Below are 20,732 nucleotides of genomic sequence, written 5' to 3'. Positions count from 1 at the left end.
AAATACATGTAAAAAGGTGCTCCAACCCACCTGCAGTCAGATAAATAAAAACCATGAAATAAAAAATTACTTCCTTTAGATAAATATTGAAAAAATAGAAAGGTTTGGCGACACGTGGAGAAACCCAGAATATGTCATGATATGGGAGTTACGTTTTGTAGAAATCTCTTAGATTTATCCAGGTGTCCTCAAACTTTTTAAACAGGGAGCAATTCACTGTCCCTCAGACCGTTGGAGGGCCAGACTATAGTTTAAAAAAAAAAAAAAAACAACGACTGTGAACAGATTTCTATCCACACTGCACATATCTTTTTTTGAAGTAAAAAACAAAATGGGAACAAATACAATTCACAGCGCCTCAAAACTCCGCGAGCCGCAATTTGAGGATGCTTGGTCTAATCTCTAGTAATGCTCATTGTATGCAACTAGACTCCCAATTAATACTCTAAACTAGACTATGTGTGCCAGGTACAAATTTATTCTAACAACAAAATTAACAATCATGGGAGGAATAGCAAGGATAAAAATGAAAAAGAGATATCAATATCAATTCCCCCAGTGCTGAAATTGATAAATCATAGTACAATCGCATTAAAAAAAAGTGTGTAGTGACAATTACCAAACTACAGCTACCTGCTACAAATTGGATAAATCAAAAAACAAAATCTTGATGCAACAAAAAGAGAAACAGTAGAATAAATGGAGTATGATGTTTCTATAAATTTTAAAAATGCAAAACGGCACAACTGTACAGTCTAATATTGAGGGTTAGCGGTGCAGATGGTGAGTGACGAAGGTGAGCAAATGTGTGGCTCAGGATGAGCCGCCTGAAAGCTGATGCCCTGGGCAGGAGGGCCATGGGCCAGGGAAGAGGCACACGCTAGACCTGAGAGATAAGGACCACATTTTATTTTTGAATGTGTAGAGAACACAGGTGTCTGATAACCTGTTTTTTTTTTAAATAAAATTTACATATTTCATAATCATTTTGTATTTATTAAATATGAAATCAAAATTAGCAACCCTATATTCAACCACAATAAACCACATAAACCAAAGTATGGCCCTGGCACACCGGTGTTCACTCTCTGCTTCTGGTTCTGCTGATGCTACAAACAAGATCTTTTTTTTGGTTTGTTTGTTTGTTTGAGACAGTTACACACTGTTGCCACACTAGAGTGCAGTGGCATCAGCCTACATCATCCCAGCTCACAGCAACCCCAAGCTCTGGGCTCAAGAGATCCTCCCACCTCGGCCTCCCAAGTAGCTGGGATTATATGTACCCACTACAATACCTGACTAATTTTCCTTTTTGTACTGGAAATGAGGTCTTACTCATGCTCAGGCTGGTCTTGAAGTCCTGAGTTCCGACATTCTCCTACCTCAGTCTCCCGGAGTGATAGGATTACAGGTGGGAGCTGCTGCACCCGGCCAGGAACCAGATGTTGGCTGACTGAGCACAGGATGTGTGTGGAGGATTGCTGGGGTGAGAGCAAGTTTGGTGATCACCAGGCAGGTGCCTCCTTTAACTTCTCCCAGAGCACAAGGAATGGGGAAGGGCAGATTCCCTGACATACCAGGGCCTGGGGGCAGGGTGATGCTGCTAGTTCCAGAAGGACTTGTGCTGTGAGCCTGGTAGCTGTGAGGTACTTGAAGGGAACAGGGCTTCACAACTATAGTCTTTTTAGCCAAAAATTTGGCAAACTCCAATGGGAAGACTGAAGATATTACCTTCTACCTCCCCACTTTCTTGAAAATTTCCTCCTGTGCTGAGCTCAGAGGCTTTGACGACAGTATCTTCTCCAGGATTCATACTGGACAGAGTTTTCTGAATCCCTATTCACCCCCTGTAGCCCAGCACTGTGCTGGGCTCAGGGCCAAATCCAAGGGTTCCTCTGCCTACCCCACAGGGAAAAAGAAATACCTGGCAGTGACATGGGGGAGGGCGGGTGGCTGGCACTACGGGAGTTCGAAGGCTGCATGCACTGTCTTCAAAGGGTGTTGCCTGGGGACATGTGGCTTCAGATACTGGGGTACATGGGGAATAATCCAGTGCCTTAAACTTCCTTCTTATATTGATCACCACCAGGAGTCACCAGATATGGACATGAGGGTACCTGGCAGTTTTGGCTGGAGGACCCTTAAACATTGAATCACTAACTGGGGAGGAGGACTCCAGGTCAGGGGTTATTAAAAGAGTCTCTACTCCTGGGAGTTGCCAGGCAAGGAGGGTCATGACTGGACCATACCCTTGCACTGCCTCCTTTCCTGCCTTGGTTTTTCACTTAGTCATGTCCCCCCGGGCTTCTCTTTCTACCTGGCCCTTCCTGCCATAGGGCTGTGCTGAGGAGGCCACCCTCAGTGGGGGCCACTCCTCACAGTGCTACAGGCCTAGACAGCCTCACCTGTAGAAACCCTCTTGGAAGCCCTCACACCAAAAACACCAGGCTTACACAATCGATTCAGCAACACACATCTAACAAAAGCCAATGTTGATAAACTCAACAGCTGACAGGACAATGGATCCAAGCGTTGAACTCTAAGCACTACCTAAGATGGATAAAGATAAAAGCAGATACAATGAATCACTGTGTGAAGTAAAAAATTGAATCCAAAATTCGACAATTTCCCCACAGACTTGTGGTGGGCGAAGATGGAGTAACAAGGACCAACTTTGTTCTTCCATCCTAAACAAGTAAAAACCAGAAGTATGCTAAGAATAGTTTTCGGACATTGGGCAAAAGGCATCACAGGAGACTAAATACAGGACAGGAGAGGTGCAATTCCCACATCAGCCTGGCTTCCCTGCATACTTGGGGGTGGCAGGCCACTCCGCCTGCTGAGCACTGACCCCAGGACAGCTCCCAGAGTCAAGGCCACACTTCCAGCTGAGCCTTGGAGGGCAAAGCGCAAAGTGGAAATCTGGGCTTTGAAGCCTCGATGGGCAACAGCCCCCAGGACCACCTTACCCAGCCCTCTAGACCTTGAGATGTGGCTTTGGATGGTGTGGACACTGTGGCTGCGAGGTAGGAGCTCTTAGGACCTGGGTCCAGGGTTGCAGGGGCTGGGTGACCATGCCTGAGTCTGCAGGCACCTGTATCTCGTCTCACTCATAGTATTGTTGCTGGACTTTCTTCTTCAGTAGGTCTTTGGTCTCGGGGATTAAAAGAATGAATCCATGGACACAGATCAGTGGTAAGTTTGGATTTATTTTACAGAAAAGAATATAGAAAAGTATCAGAGCTTCTGTTAGAGGAAAATATACAAGTAGAAATATCTCCTCTCTACCTGGATCCTTTGTTTTGGGATGTATATATATATATATATATCCTAATAAACAAATGGATACAGTCCCTTTCCTTAGGGCAAGGTTAATGAAAGTGTTGACAAATGAAGTGTTGACAGTCTTTTCCCTTAGGGCTCCTTCAAAATGTCACTGCCTTCTCTTGAAGCAATGTCCCAGTCCTAGGAAACTTACATGAAATTGATAAGGCTTCCCTTTCATCCCTGAGCCAGAATCCTGCACAAGGGCCACTCCCAGCCACAGATGCTGTGTGCGACTCAGAGGGCAGCCACACACAGGCAGAAGTGCACCATGAAATAAGGGAAAAGTAGAGGGGGGCCTGGGAAGCCAGGCTGTGCTGTGGTCCCCCTGAACTAAGGAGGCCCCTCAGGCTTTCTCCATGATACATTGCTCTCCAGCCCTCTCCATCTCTTCCTTCTGTGGGAGAAGCAGAAGGTGGGGAAGGTCCTACCAGGTGGATGACACTGACCAAGCCGGAGTGCACCTGCCTTATATCAATTCTCCCTCTCTGATTAGAAAATCTAACTGTTGTTAGAGAAAAAAGAACAATGACTTAATCTAACTGCTTCCTGCTGAACTGGGCAATTATAGAAGGGGGGTAGTTAGGATTTCTCTGGAGGGAGGGCGATCTAGAGGTCCACAGTAGAATCAGGTCTTGGACTGGAACCATTTTTACCCTTTGTGTCTTGATGACATCATTTCTGGATGACACCACTCCAGTGAACATACTAAAAGATAAGGGCAGGGGGGTGGAGCATGATGGTGGATGGGAAGAACATTTAGCTGAGCCTTCCTAGAGCGAAATGACAGAGGGAAAGGCTGGATCAGTCCCGGTGTGGAATATTGATGTACAGCGGTGGTCTGGAGTGTGCAGCATGGAGGTAGACAGCTGGATTTGGCCGAAGGTGAGAACTAACACACTTGGGCAAGTTTCTGTGAGCAAGCTCAGGCCAGAGTGGCAGCTGGGGCAGGAGGTCCCAGAAGAAACTTCTCATAGTTTGAGGTTCGTAGGGGAAGCTAGGTGTTCTTCAGAGCAATATTTGGTGGCCAGATTGGAGTGCTGGCTGGCGTGCTTTACAGCAGTTTGGGAACCGGTGAAGCATCCATAGGGGGAAAGTTCTAGACAGGGGGAAGCCACTGTGGTAAAGGGCACCAGTAGCCTGTGCAGGCCTCTTACTCAGGGCCTGAGGTGTCGTGATCTGAGTTCCACCTGCAGGGAGAAGTCTTCCACAGGGGACAAGCCCAAGGACACCTGGCTGTCCAAGGAATAGTTGGAGGGGTAATCTCTGAAGAATTCTTGAGAACTGTGGAATCCCAGATCTGCGGGGGCTGAGTGCTGGGGTGAACAGGCGACCAGGAACACACAAGCTGGCAAACTGCTCTAAGGCTGGGAGCCAGAGAGAGGTTAACAGCTGTGTTGTTTCTCCAGTAAATTCGCAGTGTCACCTGCTATCCAGGAGGTATATTGTGGCAAAAATATATTCCTACAAAAATCGGATCCCTACCTCATATATGTGTATATAAATTTGTTTTGGTTGTTATGCCTTTCTTTTTCTCTTCTTTTTATTTTAGCTTATATTATTATTATTATTTTTCTCTTCTTTCCTTCCCCAATTGGTTGCTGAGATTGCTTACATCGGGCTGTCTTACCATTTAATTTTTTTTTTTTTTTGTCTTATATCTTGTTTCAATGTGCTTTGCTTTTTGCTAAGTTGTGTGGTTGGATCTTCTCCTATCTTCCATTTTTACATTCAACAAGAGCAAGGACTTCAATTTTTTTAATTTTGGGGGGGTTTGCAGAATTTTAGCTTAAATTTTTCTCTTACCCTAGTACGCTCCTCTGCATTCTCTCAGTTGATAGAGACTCTTCTACTCATCTCCTCTGTCCCACACAAAGTCCTTCAGCGTCAGCTAAGATACTCCCCTCATGCTGTTTCTAGTTTTTTCTTTCTCTTTTTCTTGGTTTGTTGCCTTTCTTCTTTCTTTCTTCATCCCTCCTCCCTCCCTCTCCTTCATTTGATTCAATGGTATGTTTAATTTTCCTTTATCTGTGATTATATATGTATATATATATATATTTTTTTTCTTTTTCCTCTTCTGTTCTTCCTTTTCCCATCCTTTCTTTGGTGAGGGCGGCTGTGACACAGTGGTGATCTGGCAGGTAGACCGCAGCAGTAGTCTGGCTCAAAGAAGCCAGGAGAACGTTCTACTCTTGGCCCCAGGAATAAAGTAGTAGGAAGGTCATGGTGAAGAACTTTTCTCACTTTTCTTTTCTTCCTCATTCAATTTATTATTCTTGGTTTTTTGTGCCTGCTCTTTTCCTATTTTTGGGAGAGGAAGAGTCTGGCTGTGGCCATACAAGTAAGGAGTGCCTAATTTTGAGGAACCCACCCAGCTCAGCTCCGCAGAACCCTTGAGGTATGGACCTGGACTTAGCACCTTGCAGAACAACAACATCTCTGTATCACTTTCAACTTTCCTTCCTGTCCTCCATCTCACCTGTTCTTCATTTTCTTCTGTTAATTCCCCTTCCCCCTCTTTTTTGCTTTTCTTTCTTTTCTGTTTCTTTCATTTGCATTCTCCCTACTCGTCTCCCCTTTTCATTTTCATTTTTTTCTCTCTTTTGTTTTCCCCTTTCCTTTTGCTTCTTTTTACTTGCAGTAACCCTTCTCTGCCTTCTGACCGAATATCAAGAGGTCTCTTCCTCACCTAAATTCTGAGGCAAGGTAACTTGAGGCAAAGGAGGAAGTGTGAAGGGAAAAGTTGTACAAGGAAGTGAAGAAGAAGAAAGCACATGAGGAGGAACCAAAAGAAAAATCCAGGCACTATGAATAACCCAATTATAGCAACTCCAGTAGGGGATGGCAAGGCAATTCTTAAAGATGTCTCCTCCTATAAAGAATTAATGGAGGGCGGCGGAACATGATGGAGGACAGGACAGACGTGTAGCCCACTTCTCCCAAGCCATCAGGTGAGAGGAAAGGGGGTCTGGACCTTCCCTGTGTGTGGATTATTGGAGTGGACAGACAGCTGGAGATGCCCAGCGAACTGGCGGATGGCTATATATGAGGGGTAATTTCAAACCACAGACTCTGTTGTAGAGATTCTTCCCTGATCGGCCGCGTTGGCCAGCAGGCCCCTCCCCTACGGAGGTCAGCAGCTTGTAAATGCTGACAAAACCCAAATGACAAATATTTATTCCTGAACTGAGGGAGGCATCTGAAAGGAGAGCCACTCAAAACCACGGGGAGCTGGGCAAACTGTTGGACAATTGAAGGGAAGGAATCCTGCTCAGGAAACAGACATTTTGAACTACCCAAAAGGGCGGGCACCTTTCCCCCAGGTGTTGCAGGGGGCTGGCGGTTCAGGCTGCGCGGCAAACTGACGGGTGCCGATCCAAAAGGGAAACTCTGAACCATAAAACTCAGAATAAGTTCCCTGCACACTCCAACCTGGGGAACCAGCTACAGGTGCTGAAGCTGCGGACCCGGCTTCAGCTGCTAAAGCCGCGAACTCAGCTTCAGCCCCAGGAACCAGCTACAGCAGCTAAAACCGCAAACCCGTCAGCGACCACGCAAACTCAGCACCACTCCCCCCCCCCCAGCTGATTGCAGTCGCCAGTGTGCAGGAGAACCTGGGAACAGAGTGGAAAGACTTAAGAAGCGTGGACACCTGCACTGAGTGGGAAGGTCGGTCGCAAGAGCTGTCTGGAAAAGAACAGCCGAGGTTACACAATTCTTAGGCGACAAACTTTTACAGAAATTCCAAAATGGTGATCGGCCATGGAAGGTGGTTACCCATGGTACCAGTATAAACTGTAAATCAGGTATAAGCCTCGGAACCACACAGAGCGCCACCTGGTGTCCAGAAAGTATATTGCAGTATGAATGTATTCCTACGAAAGTTGATCCCTACAGCAGACATATAGATATATATAGGTATATTTCTACACGCAAGAATATTTTTGTAGTTGGTGCCTTTTTTTTGGTTTGTTTGTTTTGGGGTTTTTTTGGTTTTCTTGTTTTTTTTTGTTTTGTTTTGGTCTGTTTCTTCCACACCATTTTCTTGGAGGAGATTTCAATAATTTTTTATTATTACTTTTTATATAGATATATTTTTTATTTCTATGTTTTCTAATTTTAATTTCTTCTTTCTTCTCTTTTAACATTTCTACTAACACCACTTTTCTCTCTCTTTTTTTTCCTTTCTTTCAATTATTTTACGATTATCACTATTTTTATTGCAGTTGTTCTTATATTGCTGTTGTCGTGGCTGTTGCCCGTATGTCTATGTGTTTCCGTCTGTCTCTGTATCTATGGGCCCGTGTGCCTGGTAACCTTTGTATCTGTTTATTTGTTCATTTGGTCTCAATGAGCTTGGTGTTATGACCTGCAACTCTGAGCTCCTCGCATTCCCCTCCACTCTCACTCGGTGATCTGGAGACCTGCCCCCCCAGGAGTCCAGATTCTTGGGTGAACTCTCGAGGGGTGTAGACAGGACCTGGACTGCAGGTGGCCAGTGCTGACTCTGCAGCAAAGGAGCGAGAAGATGACGGTCAGCTAAGAGGGAATCACACTGGAGCGGTGGTGCCCCGAGGTGCAGAACAACAGCTGTCTTCAGCAATAACAAGGCACACCCCCAGATATCCCATAGCCTCTCCTCCTGTCTTCCTGGGCAACCAGATGAGGCAGAGCATCTTCTCAGATGGCAGCCACCATGGAACAGACCTGGGACTGAAACACAGGCCCCGTGAGTAAAGGGTTTGCCTGAGGCGGCACTGACCTGGGTGGAACACGGGGACTAGAAAACACACCCGCAGAGCGGGGAAACTCCAAGGGTGGGGCTGATCCAGAGGACTGCTTTACTGAGCCTAAGATGCACCTGGACCTCAGGGGATCAGCAGCTTATAGACAAAGGAGGCCAAGAGGCTACAGCTGACAACTCATTGTGCTGCGAATACAAACCTGCAGGACTAAAGACAGGGCCTGAGGCACAGGTTCTGGGAACTCAAATCAGCCTCTCCTCTGCAGAGGAATCTAGCAGGGTCAGAAACAAACTCCCACAGGGTTGTTCCATTCACCCAGTAACATAAACTAAGGGTGGGGCTGGAACTGAGTGAACACCTCCAGCCTCCATCAAGTGCCCGAGGTTGATAGGCCACACCACCCCCTGCTGGATAAAGACAGAGAGTAGCGGCCTAGACGAGCAGACACAGACTACCCTGTGACTTAGGCAGGTGCAAACCTTTGGAGTATCTGCTAACTGCAGACAACTGACTGGGTCACAGACCTGTGGGGCTAGCAGCGACTTGGTGTGACAGAGCTGCAAGGTGGAAAAGGAGGCATCAATCTTCCCAGGCTGATCTATTTACTGGGTGGCTCTTCCTGACTCCATGCAGCACTGGAGCAAGCCATATTAGAGCAGTCACCAGACCCCTGTGATCCAGTTCCCAGGGACCTCTTGAATTCTCCCACCCGAGGCAGCTGCTGACTGAGACAATTGATTTGGACCTTTTGAACTGAGCCACTCACCTGCGGACCATCCAGGTGGTGCCCTGGGTGTGTGGTTGTAGGAAGGTTTGATTTTCCTTTTCCATTTGTTGCCTGTGGTGGGCGGGGTGACTTAATTGCTGGTATTTCTCCACAGCTGATACTTCAACCCAGAGTAACTGTTTCACTAGGGTCAAATAGAAACCAGCTGAAAACAAGACAGAACCACTTAGCCCCTCTACACCAAACAGGGTCCCAGTTTCTCAGGCCACAGCACTGTATGGGTCCTCAACAAAACACCAGGGGAGAAATCAAAGGGAGTAAAACAATCATGGGGCAGAATCAGTGGAAAAACTCTGGTAACATAAATAACCAGAATAGATCAACCCCTCCCCCAAAGAAAGATATGGCAGATGTAATTGAAGATCCCATTCACAAACAACTGGCTGAGATGTCAGAAATCGAATTCAGAATTTGGATGGTAAACAAGATTAACAAAATGGAACTAGGAATTCGTGGAGAAATTCGAAAGCTGTCTCAAGAATTTAACGAATTTAAAGACAAAACCACCAAAGACTTAGACACACTGAAGCAAGAATTTGCAGCCCTCAAAGATATGAAAAATACAGTAGAATCCCTTAGCAACAGAATGGACCAAGCAGAAGAAAGGATTTCTGACATTGAAGATAAAGCCTTTGAATGCTCCCAAACTCTCAAAGAGGAAGAGAAATGGAGAGCAAAACTGGATCATTCTCTCAGAGAGCTCTGGGATAACTCGAAGAAGGCAAATATCCAACTCATAGGAATTCCTGAAACAGATGAAGTGGCCTCACTGGGCACAGAAGCCCTTCTGCATGAAACTATGAAAGAGAATTTTCCAGACATGCCTAGAGAACCTGAAATTCAGATAGCAGATAGCTCCAGAACCCCAGCACGACTCAACCCCAATAAGACATCCCCCAGGCATATCATAATTAACTTCACTAAAGTTAATATGAAGGAGAAAATTCTCAAAGCGGCCAGGCAAAAGAAAACTATTACCTTCAAAGGGAAGAACATTAGAATGACTGCAGATCTCTCTGCTGAAACTTTTCAAGCCAGAAGAGGGTGGTCATCAATGTTTAATCTCCTCAAGCAAAATAACTTTCAACCCTGGATCTTTTACCCAGCTAAAGTGAGTTTCATTTATGATGGAGAAATTAAATACTTTAATGACATTCATGTGCTGAAGAAATTTTACATAACCAAACCAGCTTTTCAGGATATTCTCAGACCTATCCTCCATAATAACCAATCCAATCCTCTACTACAAAGTAAACTCACTCAGAAACTTCTGATCAAACTCCAACTTCCACAATGGCAAAACGATTACAAATGTCCACTGGACTTTTGAAAAACTCAATACCCAAAATTTTACCAAACTTATCAATACTCTCCATTAATGTGAATGGCTTAAACTGCCCTCTAAAGAGACATAGGTTAGCTGACTGGATACAAAAACTCAGGCCAGACATTTGTTGCATAAGAGTCACATCTTCACTTAAAAGACAAATACAGACTCAGGGTGAAAGGATGGTCATCCATATTTCAGGCAAATGGTAACCAGGAAAAAGCAGGTGTTGCAATTTTATTTGCGGATACAATAGGCTTTAAACCAACAAAAGTAAGAAAGGACAAGAATGGTCACTTCATATTTGTTAAGGGTAATACTCAATATGATGAGATTTCAATTATTAATATCTATGCACCCAACCAGAATGCACCTCAATTTATAAGAGAAACTCTAACAGACATGAGCAACTTGTTTTCCTCCAACTCCATAATAGTCGGAGATTTTAACACTCCTTTGGCAGTGATGGATCGATCTTCCAACAAAAAGCTGAGTAGAGAAATTCTAGTTTAAATCTAACCATCCAGCATTTAGATTCAGCAGACATCTACAGAACATTTCATCCTAACAAAACTGAATACACATACTTCTCATCAGCCCACGGAACTTATTCCAAAATTGATCACATCTTAGGTCACAAGTCTAACCTCAGTAAATTTAAAGGAATAGAAATTATTCCATGTATCTTCTCGGACCATCATGGAATGAAACTTGGGATGAGTAACAAAGGAATCTGCATACTCATACAAAAACATGGAAGTTAAATAACCTTATGCTGAATGATAGCTGAGTCAGAGACGAGATCAAGAAGGAAATTGCCAAATTTTTGGAACAAAATGACAATGAAGACACGAACTATCAGAACCTCTGGGACACCGCAAAGGCAATTCTAAGGGAAATTTATAGCACTGCAAGCCTTCCTCAGGAGAATGGAAAGAGAGGAAGTAAGCAACTTAATGGGACATCTCAAGTGACTGGAAATGGAAGAACACTCCAACCCCAAATCCAGTAGAAGAAAAGAAATAACCAAAATCAGAGCAGAACTAAATGAAATTGAAAACAAAAGAATAATACAACAGATCAATAAATCGAAAAGCTGGTTTTTTGAAAAGGTCAACAAAATAGATAAACCTTTGGCCAACCTAATCAGCAAAAAAGAGTAAAATCTCTAATCTTATCAATCAGAAATAACAAAGACGAAATAACAAGACTCCTCAGAAATCAAAAAAATCCTTAACGAATATTACGAGAAACTTTACTCTCAGAAATATGAAAATCTGAAGGAAATTGATCGTTACCTAGAAGCATGTCACCTTCCAAGACTTAACAGAAATCAAGTGGAAATGTTGAACAGGCCCATATCAAGTTCAGAAATAACATCAACCATACAAAATCTCCCCAAAAAGAAAAGCCCGGGACCAGATGGTTTTACGTCAGAATTCTACCAAACCTTTAAGTAGGAATTTAGTACCTATATTACTCAACCTGTTCCAAAAGGTAGAAAAAGAAGGAAGACTACCCGACACGTTCTATGAAGCAAACATCACCCTGATCCCCAAACCAGGAGAAGACCCAACAAGAAAAGAAAATTATAGACCAATATCACTAATGAATATAGAAGCAAAAATATTCAACAAGATTCTAACAAACAGAATCTAGCGACATATCAAACAAATGATACATCATGACCAAGTTGGTTTTATCCCAGGGTCTCAAGGCTGGTTCAATATACGTAAATCTATAAATGTAATTCAGCACAGAAACAAATTAAAAAAAAGAGACCATATGATTCTCTCAACCGATGCAGAAAAAGCTTTTGATAACATCCAACATCCCTTCATGATCAGAACACTTAAGAAAATTGGTATAGAAGGGACACTTCTTAAACTGATAGAAGCCATCTACAGGAAACCCACAGCCAATATCATATTGAATGGAGTTAAATTGGAATCATTTCCACTCAGATCAGGAACCAGACAAGGCTGCCCATTGTCTCCATTGCTTTTTAACATTGTAATGGAAGTTTTAGCCACCGCAATTAGGGAAGAAAAGGCGATCAAGGGTATCCACATAGGGTCAGAAGAGATCAAGCTTTCACTCTTTGCAGATGATATGATTGTATATCTGGAAAACACTAGGGACTCTACTACAAAACTCTTAGAAGTGATCAAGGAATACAGTAGCGTCTCAGGTTACAAAATCATCATTCATAAATCGGTAGCCTTTTTATATACCAACAATACTCAATTTGAAAAAACTATTAAGGACTCTTTCCCATTCACAGTAGTGCCAAAGAAGATGAAATATTTGGGAGTTTATCTAACAAAGGACGTGAAAGATCTATATAAAGAGAACTATGAAACTCTAAGAAAAGAGATATCTGAGAATGTTAACAAATGGAAAAATATACCATGCTCATGGTTGGGAAGAATCAACATTGTTAAAATGTCCATACTACCCAAAGCAATATATAATTTCAATGCAATCCCCATTAAAGCTCCACTGTCATACTTTAAAGATCTTGAAAAAAAAACAATACTTCGTTTTATATGGAATCAGAAAAAACCTCGAATAGTCAAGAATTACTCAAAAATAAAAACAAAGCAGGCGGAATCAAGCTAGCAGACCTCAGACTATACTACAAATCGATAGTGATCAAAACAGCATGGTACTGGCACAAAAACAGAGAAGAAGATGTCTGGAACAGAATAGAGAACCAAGAGATGAATCCAGCTAATTACCGTTATTTAATCTTTGACAAGCCAATTAAAACATTCAATGGGGAAAAGATTCCCTATTTAACAAATGGTGCTGGGTGAACTGGCTGGCAACCTGTAGAAGACTGAAACTGGACCCGTACCTTTCACCATTAACCAAGACAAACTCTCACTGGATTAAAGATTTAAATCTAAGACATGAAACTATAAAAATACTAGAAGAGAGTGCAAGGAAAACCCTTGAAGAAATTGGGTTGGGCGAGTTTTTTATGAGAAGGACCCCCCCGGCCAATTGAAGCTGCTTCAAAAATACACTATTGGGACTTGATCAAACTAAAAAGCTTCTGCACAGCCAAGAACACAGTAAATAAAACAAGCAAACAGCCCTCAGAATGGGAAAAGATATTTGCAGGTTATGTCTCTGACAAAGGTTTAATAACCAGAATCCACAGAGAACTCAAATGCATTAGCAAGAAAAGAACAATGGATCCCATCGCAGGCTGGGCAAAGGACTTGAAGAGAAACTTCTCTGAAGAAGATAGGCACATGGCCTTCAGACATATGAAAAAATGCTCATCCTCTTTAATCATCAGAGAAATGCAAATCAAAACTACTTTGAGATATCATCAAACTGCAGTGAGACTAGCCTACATCAGAAAAATCCCAAGACCAGAGATGTTGGCACAGATGTGGAGAAAAGGGAACACTTTTGCACTGCTGGTGGGAATGCAAATTAATACATTCCTTTTGGAAAGAGATATGGAGAACACTTAGAGATCTAAAAATAGATCTGCCATTCAATCCTGTAATCCCTCTACTGGGCATATAGCCAGAAGACCAAAAATCACATCGTAACAAAGATATTTGTATCAGAATATTTATTTCAGCCCTATTCACAATTGCTAAGTCATGGAAAAAGCCCAAGTGCCCATCGATCCATGAAAGGATTAATAAATTGTGGTATATGTACACCATGGAATATTATGCAGCCTTAAAGAAAGGTGGAGACTTTACCCCTTTCATGTTTACATGGATGGAGCTGGAACATATTCTTCTTAGTAAAGTGTCTCAAGAATGGAAGAAAAAGTACCCAATGTACACACCCTTATTATGAAACTAATGTAGGACCTTCACATGAAAGCTATAACCCAGTTACAACCTAAGAATAGGGAGAAGGGGGCAAGGGAGGGGATGGAGGGGATAGGTAGATGGAGGGAGGGGGATTAATGGGATTACACCTGCAGTGCATCTTACAAGAGTATATGTGAATCTTAGTAAATGTGGAATGTAAAGGTCTTAGCAAAATAACTAAGAAAATTCCAGGAAAGCTATGTTAACTAGTGTGATGAAAATGTGTCAAATGGTCTATGAACCAAGTGTATGGTGCCCCATGATCATACTAATGCACACAGCTATGATTTAATAAAAAAATAAAAAGAATTAATGGATTTGACAGAAGGGAATTTATAATATGGATGATGAAGATGATAAAGGGATTGGAAGAGAAAACGGAAAGACAGAAACAAAAGTTTAACGAGAGATATGTAGAATGTAGAAAAGATATGGATGAGCTTTAAGAAATGAAGGAGATATCAGGGAATGTAAAGAAGAAGTGGAAAGTATCAAAAATAGATTAGACCATGGAGAAAAATAACATCAGAGCTAGAGGATAAAGTCTTTGAGTTAATACAGGGAGTAACAGAGTCAGAAAAGAAGGGAGAGAAAGCAGAGCAGGTGCTTAGACAACTATGAGATGCCATGAAGCATTCAATACATACAGGAAATAGGAATCCCTGAAGGGGAAGAACTTTATTCCTAAAGTATGGATGTTCTATTGGAGACTCTCATAAAGGAAAACTTCCCAAGTTTTACTAAAGATCCTGACACACTCCTTTTACAAGTTTTACTAAAGATCCTGACACACTCCTTTTACATGGAACTCGAACCCTGGGTCATCTCAACTCTAAAAGAACCTCTCCAAGACACATTGTAATAAACCTGTCCAAAGTCAAGATGAAGGAGACGATCCTGCAAGGAGCTAGGAATAAAACACCAATTCACCTACAAGGGCAGAACCATTATTTTGACAGCTGACTTTTCAACTGAAACCTTCCAAGCCAGGAGAGCATGGTCATCCACCTTCAACATCTTTTATTTTATTTATTTTATTTTTTAATTTTTTCCATTTATTAAGTCATATATATATAGATCATGAATACATTTATGCCTTTGTGGGATTCAATGTGTTGATTTTTGTACAAAATGAAGTGGTTTCATTCAGCTAATTAAGATAGCTTTCACCTCATTTACTTAATCACTGTTTTAAGATATTTGTGTTCTATACTTGATAGATTTGACGCGTACACTTACAATATGCTCCATAGGTGTAGTCTCACCATTTACCCTCCCTCTATTAAGCCACCCCTCCAATCTCAACTCCCTTTTTTCCCTCCTTCATCCTGGGCTATAATTGTGATTCATCTTTCATATGAAAGTGTTAGTGATTATGAATTGGTTTCATAATCATATTGAGTACATTGGATTTTATTTTCCATTCCTGAGATACTTTACTAGGAAGAATATTTTCCAGCTCTATCCATGTAAACATAAAAGAGGTAAAATCTCCATCTTTTTCTAATGCTGCATAGTATTCCATGGTATACATATACCACAATTTATTAATCCATTCATGGGTTGATGGGCACTTGGGCTTCTTCAATGACTTGGTAATTATGAATTGGGGTGCAATGAACAATCTGGTGCAAGTATCTTTGTTGCAAAGTGATTTTTGGTCTTTTGGATATACGCCTAGTAGAGGAATTGCAGGATCAAATGGCAGGTCTACGTTTAGATCCCTCTGTGTTCCCCAAACTTCTTTCCAAAAGGAACGTAGTAGCTTGCATTCCCACCAGCAGTGAAAAAGTGTTCCCTTCTCTCCACATCCATGCCAACATCTGTAGTTTTGGGATTTTGTGATGTGGGCTACTCTTACTGGAGTTAAATGTTGTCTCAGTGGTTTTGATTTGCATTTCTCTGATGATTAAATATGATGAGCATTTTTTCATTTATCTGTAGACTGTGCATCTGTCTTCTTTGGAGAAGCTTCTGTTCATGGGTCTTGCCCACAATGAAATGGGATCACTTGTTCTTTTCTTATTAATAAGTTTGTGTTCTCTGTGGATTCTTGTTATTAGACTATTGTCAGAAACATAACCTGAAAATATTCTCTCCCATTCTGAGGGCTGTCTTTTTGCTTTACTTACTGTGTTATTGACAGTGCAGAAGGTTTTGAGTTTGATCAGATCCCATTAATATAGTTTTGGTGTTGCTTCAACTGCCCAGGTTGTCCTCCTCATAAAGTGTTCTCCCACGCCATTTTTTCAAGTATTTCCCCTGCACTCTCTTCAAAAATTTTTACAGTTTCATGTCTTAAGTTTAAGTCTTTCATCTAGTGAGAGTCAATTTTTAGTAGGGAAAAAAAGTGTGGGTACAGTTTCAGTCTTCTACAAGTTGCCATCCAATTCACCCAGCACCATTTGTTAAATAGGGAATCTTTCCCCCAATTTATATTTTTGATAGGTTTATCTAAGATCAAATAATGATAAGTGTCCGTTCATGTCTTGGTTTGCAATTCTGTTGCTTACATCTACTTGTTTATTTTTTCTGTGGGTACCATACTGTTTTGATCACTATAGATTTGTAGTATAGTGTGAAATCTGGTAGCATGATTCTTCCTGATTTGTTTTTATTTCTGAGTAATGTCTTGACTATTTGAGGTTGTTTCTGTTTCCGTGTAGAACAAAGTACTAATTTTTCCAGATCTTTAAAGTATGACAGAGGTGCTTTAATAGGGATTGCATTAAATCTGTAGATTACTTTGGGTAGTATGGACACTTTAACAATGTTGATTCTTCCCAGCTATGACCATGGTATGTTTTTCCATTTGTTAACATCTTCAGTTATTTCTTTTTTCAGAGTTTCATAGTTCTCTTTATAGAGCTCTTTCACATCCTTTGTTAGGTATACTCCCAGATATTTCATCTACTTTGGCAATACTGTAAATGGAATAGAGTCCTTGATTAGTTTTTCAGCTTGACTATTGTTGGTATATATAACGGTCTATGAACCAAGTGTATGGTGCCCCATGATCATACTAAAGTACACAGCTATGATTTAATAAAAAAAATAAAATAAAATAAATAAAGTTTGCCTGTCATTCAAAAAAAAAAAAGGTTACAAATTTGTGAACATTGACTTTGTATCCTGAGATACTGCTGTATTCCTTGATCACTTCTAAGAGTTTAGTAGCTGAGTCCCTGGGGTTTGGCAGATATGCAATCTCTTCTGATCCTATTTGGATGCCCTTAATTACCTTCTCTTGCCTGATTGTGATGTCTAAGACTTCCATTAAAATGTTAAAAAGAAGTAGAGTCAGTGGGTAACATTGCCTGGTTCCTGGTCTGAGTGGAAATGATTTCAATTTTACTCCATTCGGTACGATATTGGCTGTGGGTTTGCTGTAGATGGCCTCTATCAGTTTAAAAAACATTCCTTCTATACCTATTTTCTTAATCATTCTGATCATGAAAGGATGTTGGATACATTATTAAAAGCTTTTTCTGCATAAATTGTGAGAATCATATGGTCTTTGTTATTTATTTTGTTTATGTGATGTATTATATTTATAGATTTACGTATATTGAACCATCCTTGGGACTCTGGGATAAAACCGACTTGGTCATGATGTATAATTTGTTTGATGTGTTGCTGGATTCTGTTTGCTAGGATCTTATTGAATATTTTCACATCAATATTCATTATAGATATTGGTCTATAATTTTCTTTTCCTGTTGGTTCTTTTCCTGGTTTGGAGATCAGAGTGACATTTGCTTTATAGAATGTGTTGGGAATTATTTCTTCTTTTTATATATTTTGGAAAAGGTTAAGTAATATAGGTACTAGTTCCTCTTTAAAGGTTTGGTAGAATTTTGATGTGAAGCCATCTGGTCCTGGACTTCTCTTTTGGGGGAGATTTTTTATAGTTGATGCTGTTTTAGAACTTGATATGGGCCTGTTCAACATTTCCTCTTCTTTCTGGCTAAGTCTAGGAAAGTGGTATGTTTCCAAGTATTGGTCTATTTCCTACAGATTTTCATACTTCTGAGAATAGAGTTTTTTGTAATATTCATTAAGGATTTCTTGAATTTCTGAGGAGTCTGTTTTTATTTGGCCATTATCATTTCTGATTGATGAAATTAGGGATTGTACTCTTTTATTTCTGGTTAGGTTAGCCAAAGGTTTATCTATTTCATTGACCTTTCCAAATAAACAACTTATTGATTGATCTAGTGTATAATACTTTTGTTTTCAATTTCATTTAATTGTGCTCTAATTTTAGTTATTTCTTTTCTTCTGCTGGGTTTGGGGTTGGAATGCTCTTCCTTTTCCAGTTGCTTGAGATGTCCCATTAAGTTGTTGACTTCCTTGTGTACTGCCAGGAATACAGGAGTAAAGCAAGTAGACAGCCCTCAGAATTGGAGAGGACATTTGCAGGTTATGTTTCTGACAAAGGCCTAATAACCAGAATTTGCAGAAAACTCAAAATGACTAATAAGAAAATAACAAGTGATCCCATTTCATTGTGGGCAAGACCCATGAACAGAAGCTTCTCTGAAAAAGATAGGCACACAGTTTACAGACGCATGAAAAAATGCTCATCATCTTTAATCATGCAAATCATGATTTGCAAAGAATTGCAGAGAAATGCAAATAAAAACCACTCTGAGATATCATCCAGCTCCATTAAGAGTAGCCCACATCACAAAATCCCAAAACTATAGATGTTGGCACGGGTGTGGAGAGAAGGGAACACTTTTGCACTGCTGGTGGCAATGCAAACTAGTACATTCCTTTTGGAAAGAAGTTTAGAGAACACTCAGGGATCTAAATGTAGACCTGCCATTTGATCCTGCAATTCCTCTATTATGTGTATATCCAAAAGACCAAAAATCACTTTGTCCACAAATGAGTTGCCTTTGTATACACCAATAACAGTGAAGATGAGAGGTAATTAAGGACACAACTCCCTTCACCATAGCTTCAAAGAAAATGAAATTCCTAGGAATATAACTAACAAAGGAGGTGAAGAACCTCTATAAAGAAAATTATGAAATCAGCAGAAAGGAAATAGCAGAGGATATTAACAAATGGAAGAACATACCATGCTCATGGCTGGGAAGAATCAACATTGTTAAAATGTCTATACTTCCCAAAGCAATCTACCTATTCAATGCCATTCCTATTAAAATACCAACATCATACTTTCAAGATTTGTAAAAAATGATTTTGCATTTTGAATGGAACCAGAAAAAAACTCATATAGCTAAGGCATGAAGCTTGGGGCATCATCATACCAGATTTTATAGGCTATACTACAAAGCCATAGTGGTCAAGACAGAATGGTATTGACACAAAAATAGAGACATAGACATTTGGAATCAAAAGAAAACCAGGAAATGAAACCAACAACTTACAGCCCACCTAATCTTTGATAAACCAAACAAGACCAAACCTTGGGGGAAAGACCCCCTATTCAATAAATGGTGCTGGGAGAATTGGATATCCACACGTAAAAGACTGAAACTGGACCCACACCTTTCTCCACTCACAAAAAATTGATTCAAGATGGATAAAGGACTTAAATTTAAGGCATGAAACAATACAAATCCTCAAAGAAAGCATAGAAAAAACACTGGAAGATATTGACCTTGGGAAAGGCTTCATGAAGAAGACTGCTGTGGCAATTGCAACAACAACAACAACAACAAAAACAAATGGGACTTAATTAAACTGAAAAGCTTCTGTACAGCTAAGGAGACAGCAACTGAAGCAAAAAGACAACCTACACAATGGGAAAAGATATTTTCACACTTTGAATCAGACAAAAGCTTGATAACTAGGATCTATAGAGAACTCAAATTAATCCACATGAAAAAAGCCAACAATCCCATATATCAATAGGCAAGAGACATGAATAGAACCTTCTCTAAAGAAGACAGACAAATGGCCAACAAAAATATGAAAAAATGCTCATCATCCCTAATTATTACAGAAATGCAAATGAAAACCACCCTGAGATACCATCTAACCCCAGCAAGAATGGCCCACATCACAAAATCTCAAAACTACAGATGCTGGCATAGATGTGGAGAGAAGGGAACACTTTTACACTGCTGGTGGGACTGCAAACTAATACAACCTTTTTGGATGGAAGTATGGAGAACCCTTAAAGAACTCAAGCTAGATCCCATTACTGGGCATCTACCCAGAAGGAAAAAAATCCTTTTATCATAATGACATTTGGACTAGACCATTTATAGCAGTTCAATTTACAATCGCCAAAATGTGGAAACAGCCTAAATGCCCACCAACCCAGGAATGGATTAACAGGTTGTGGTATATATACACCATGGAATACTATTCAGTCATTAAAAAAAATGGAGACTTTACATCCTTTGTATTTACCTGGATGGAAGTGGAAGACATTATTCTTAGTAAAGCATCACAAGAATGGAGAAGCATGAATCCTATGTACTCAATTTTGATATGAGGACAATTAATGACAATTAAGGACACAGTGGGGGTGGGGGAAGGGGAGAGCAGAGAGAAGGAAGGAGGGAGGGAGGTGGGGCCTTGGTGTGTGCCACACCTTTTGGGGGCAAGACACGATTGCAAGAGGGACTTTGCCTAACAAATGCAATCAGTGTAACCTGGTTTCTTGTACCCTCAATGAATCCCCAACAATGAAACAAACATACAAACAAACAAACAAA

General features: G+C 40.8%; 2 pseudogenes across 2 annotated transcripts in view; one reads left to right on the top strand and one right to left on the bottom strand.

Annotated features, from left to right (window-relative positions):
* LOC128572296 (cyclin-dependent kinase 16-like) overlaps positions 1-20,732 on the top strand; it is a 116,849-nt pseudogene that overhangs the window by 31,826 nt on the left and 64,291 nt on the right. The window lies entirely within an intron of this gene.
* The window catches only part of LOC128572295 (cyclin-dependent kinase 16-like), a 116,844-nt pseudogene that overhangs the window by 33,319 nt on the left and 62,793 nt on the right, over positions 1-20,732 (bottom strand). The window lies entirely within an intron of this gene.

Source organism: Nycticebus coucang, chromosome 20 (genome assembly GCF_027406575.1).
Source record: "Nycticebus coucang isolate mNycCou1 chromosome 20, mNycCou1.pri, whole genome shotgun sequence".
Taxonomy (NCBI): Eukaryota; Metazoa; Chordata; class Mammalia; order Primates; family Lorisidae; genus Nycticebus; species Nycticebus coucang.
Note: the sequence above shows the minus strand (reverse complement) of the source record. Positions and strands in the feature narration are given on the sequence as shown.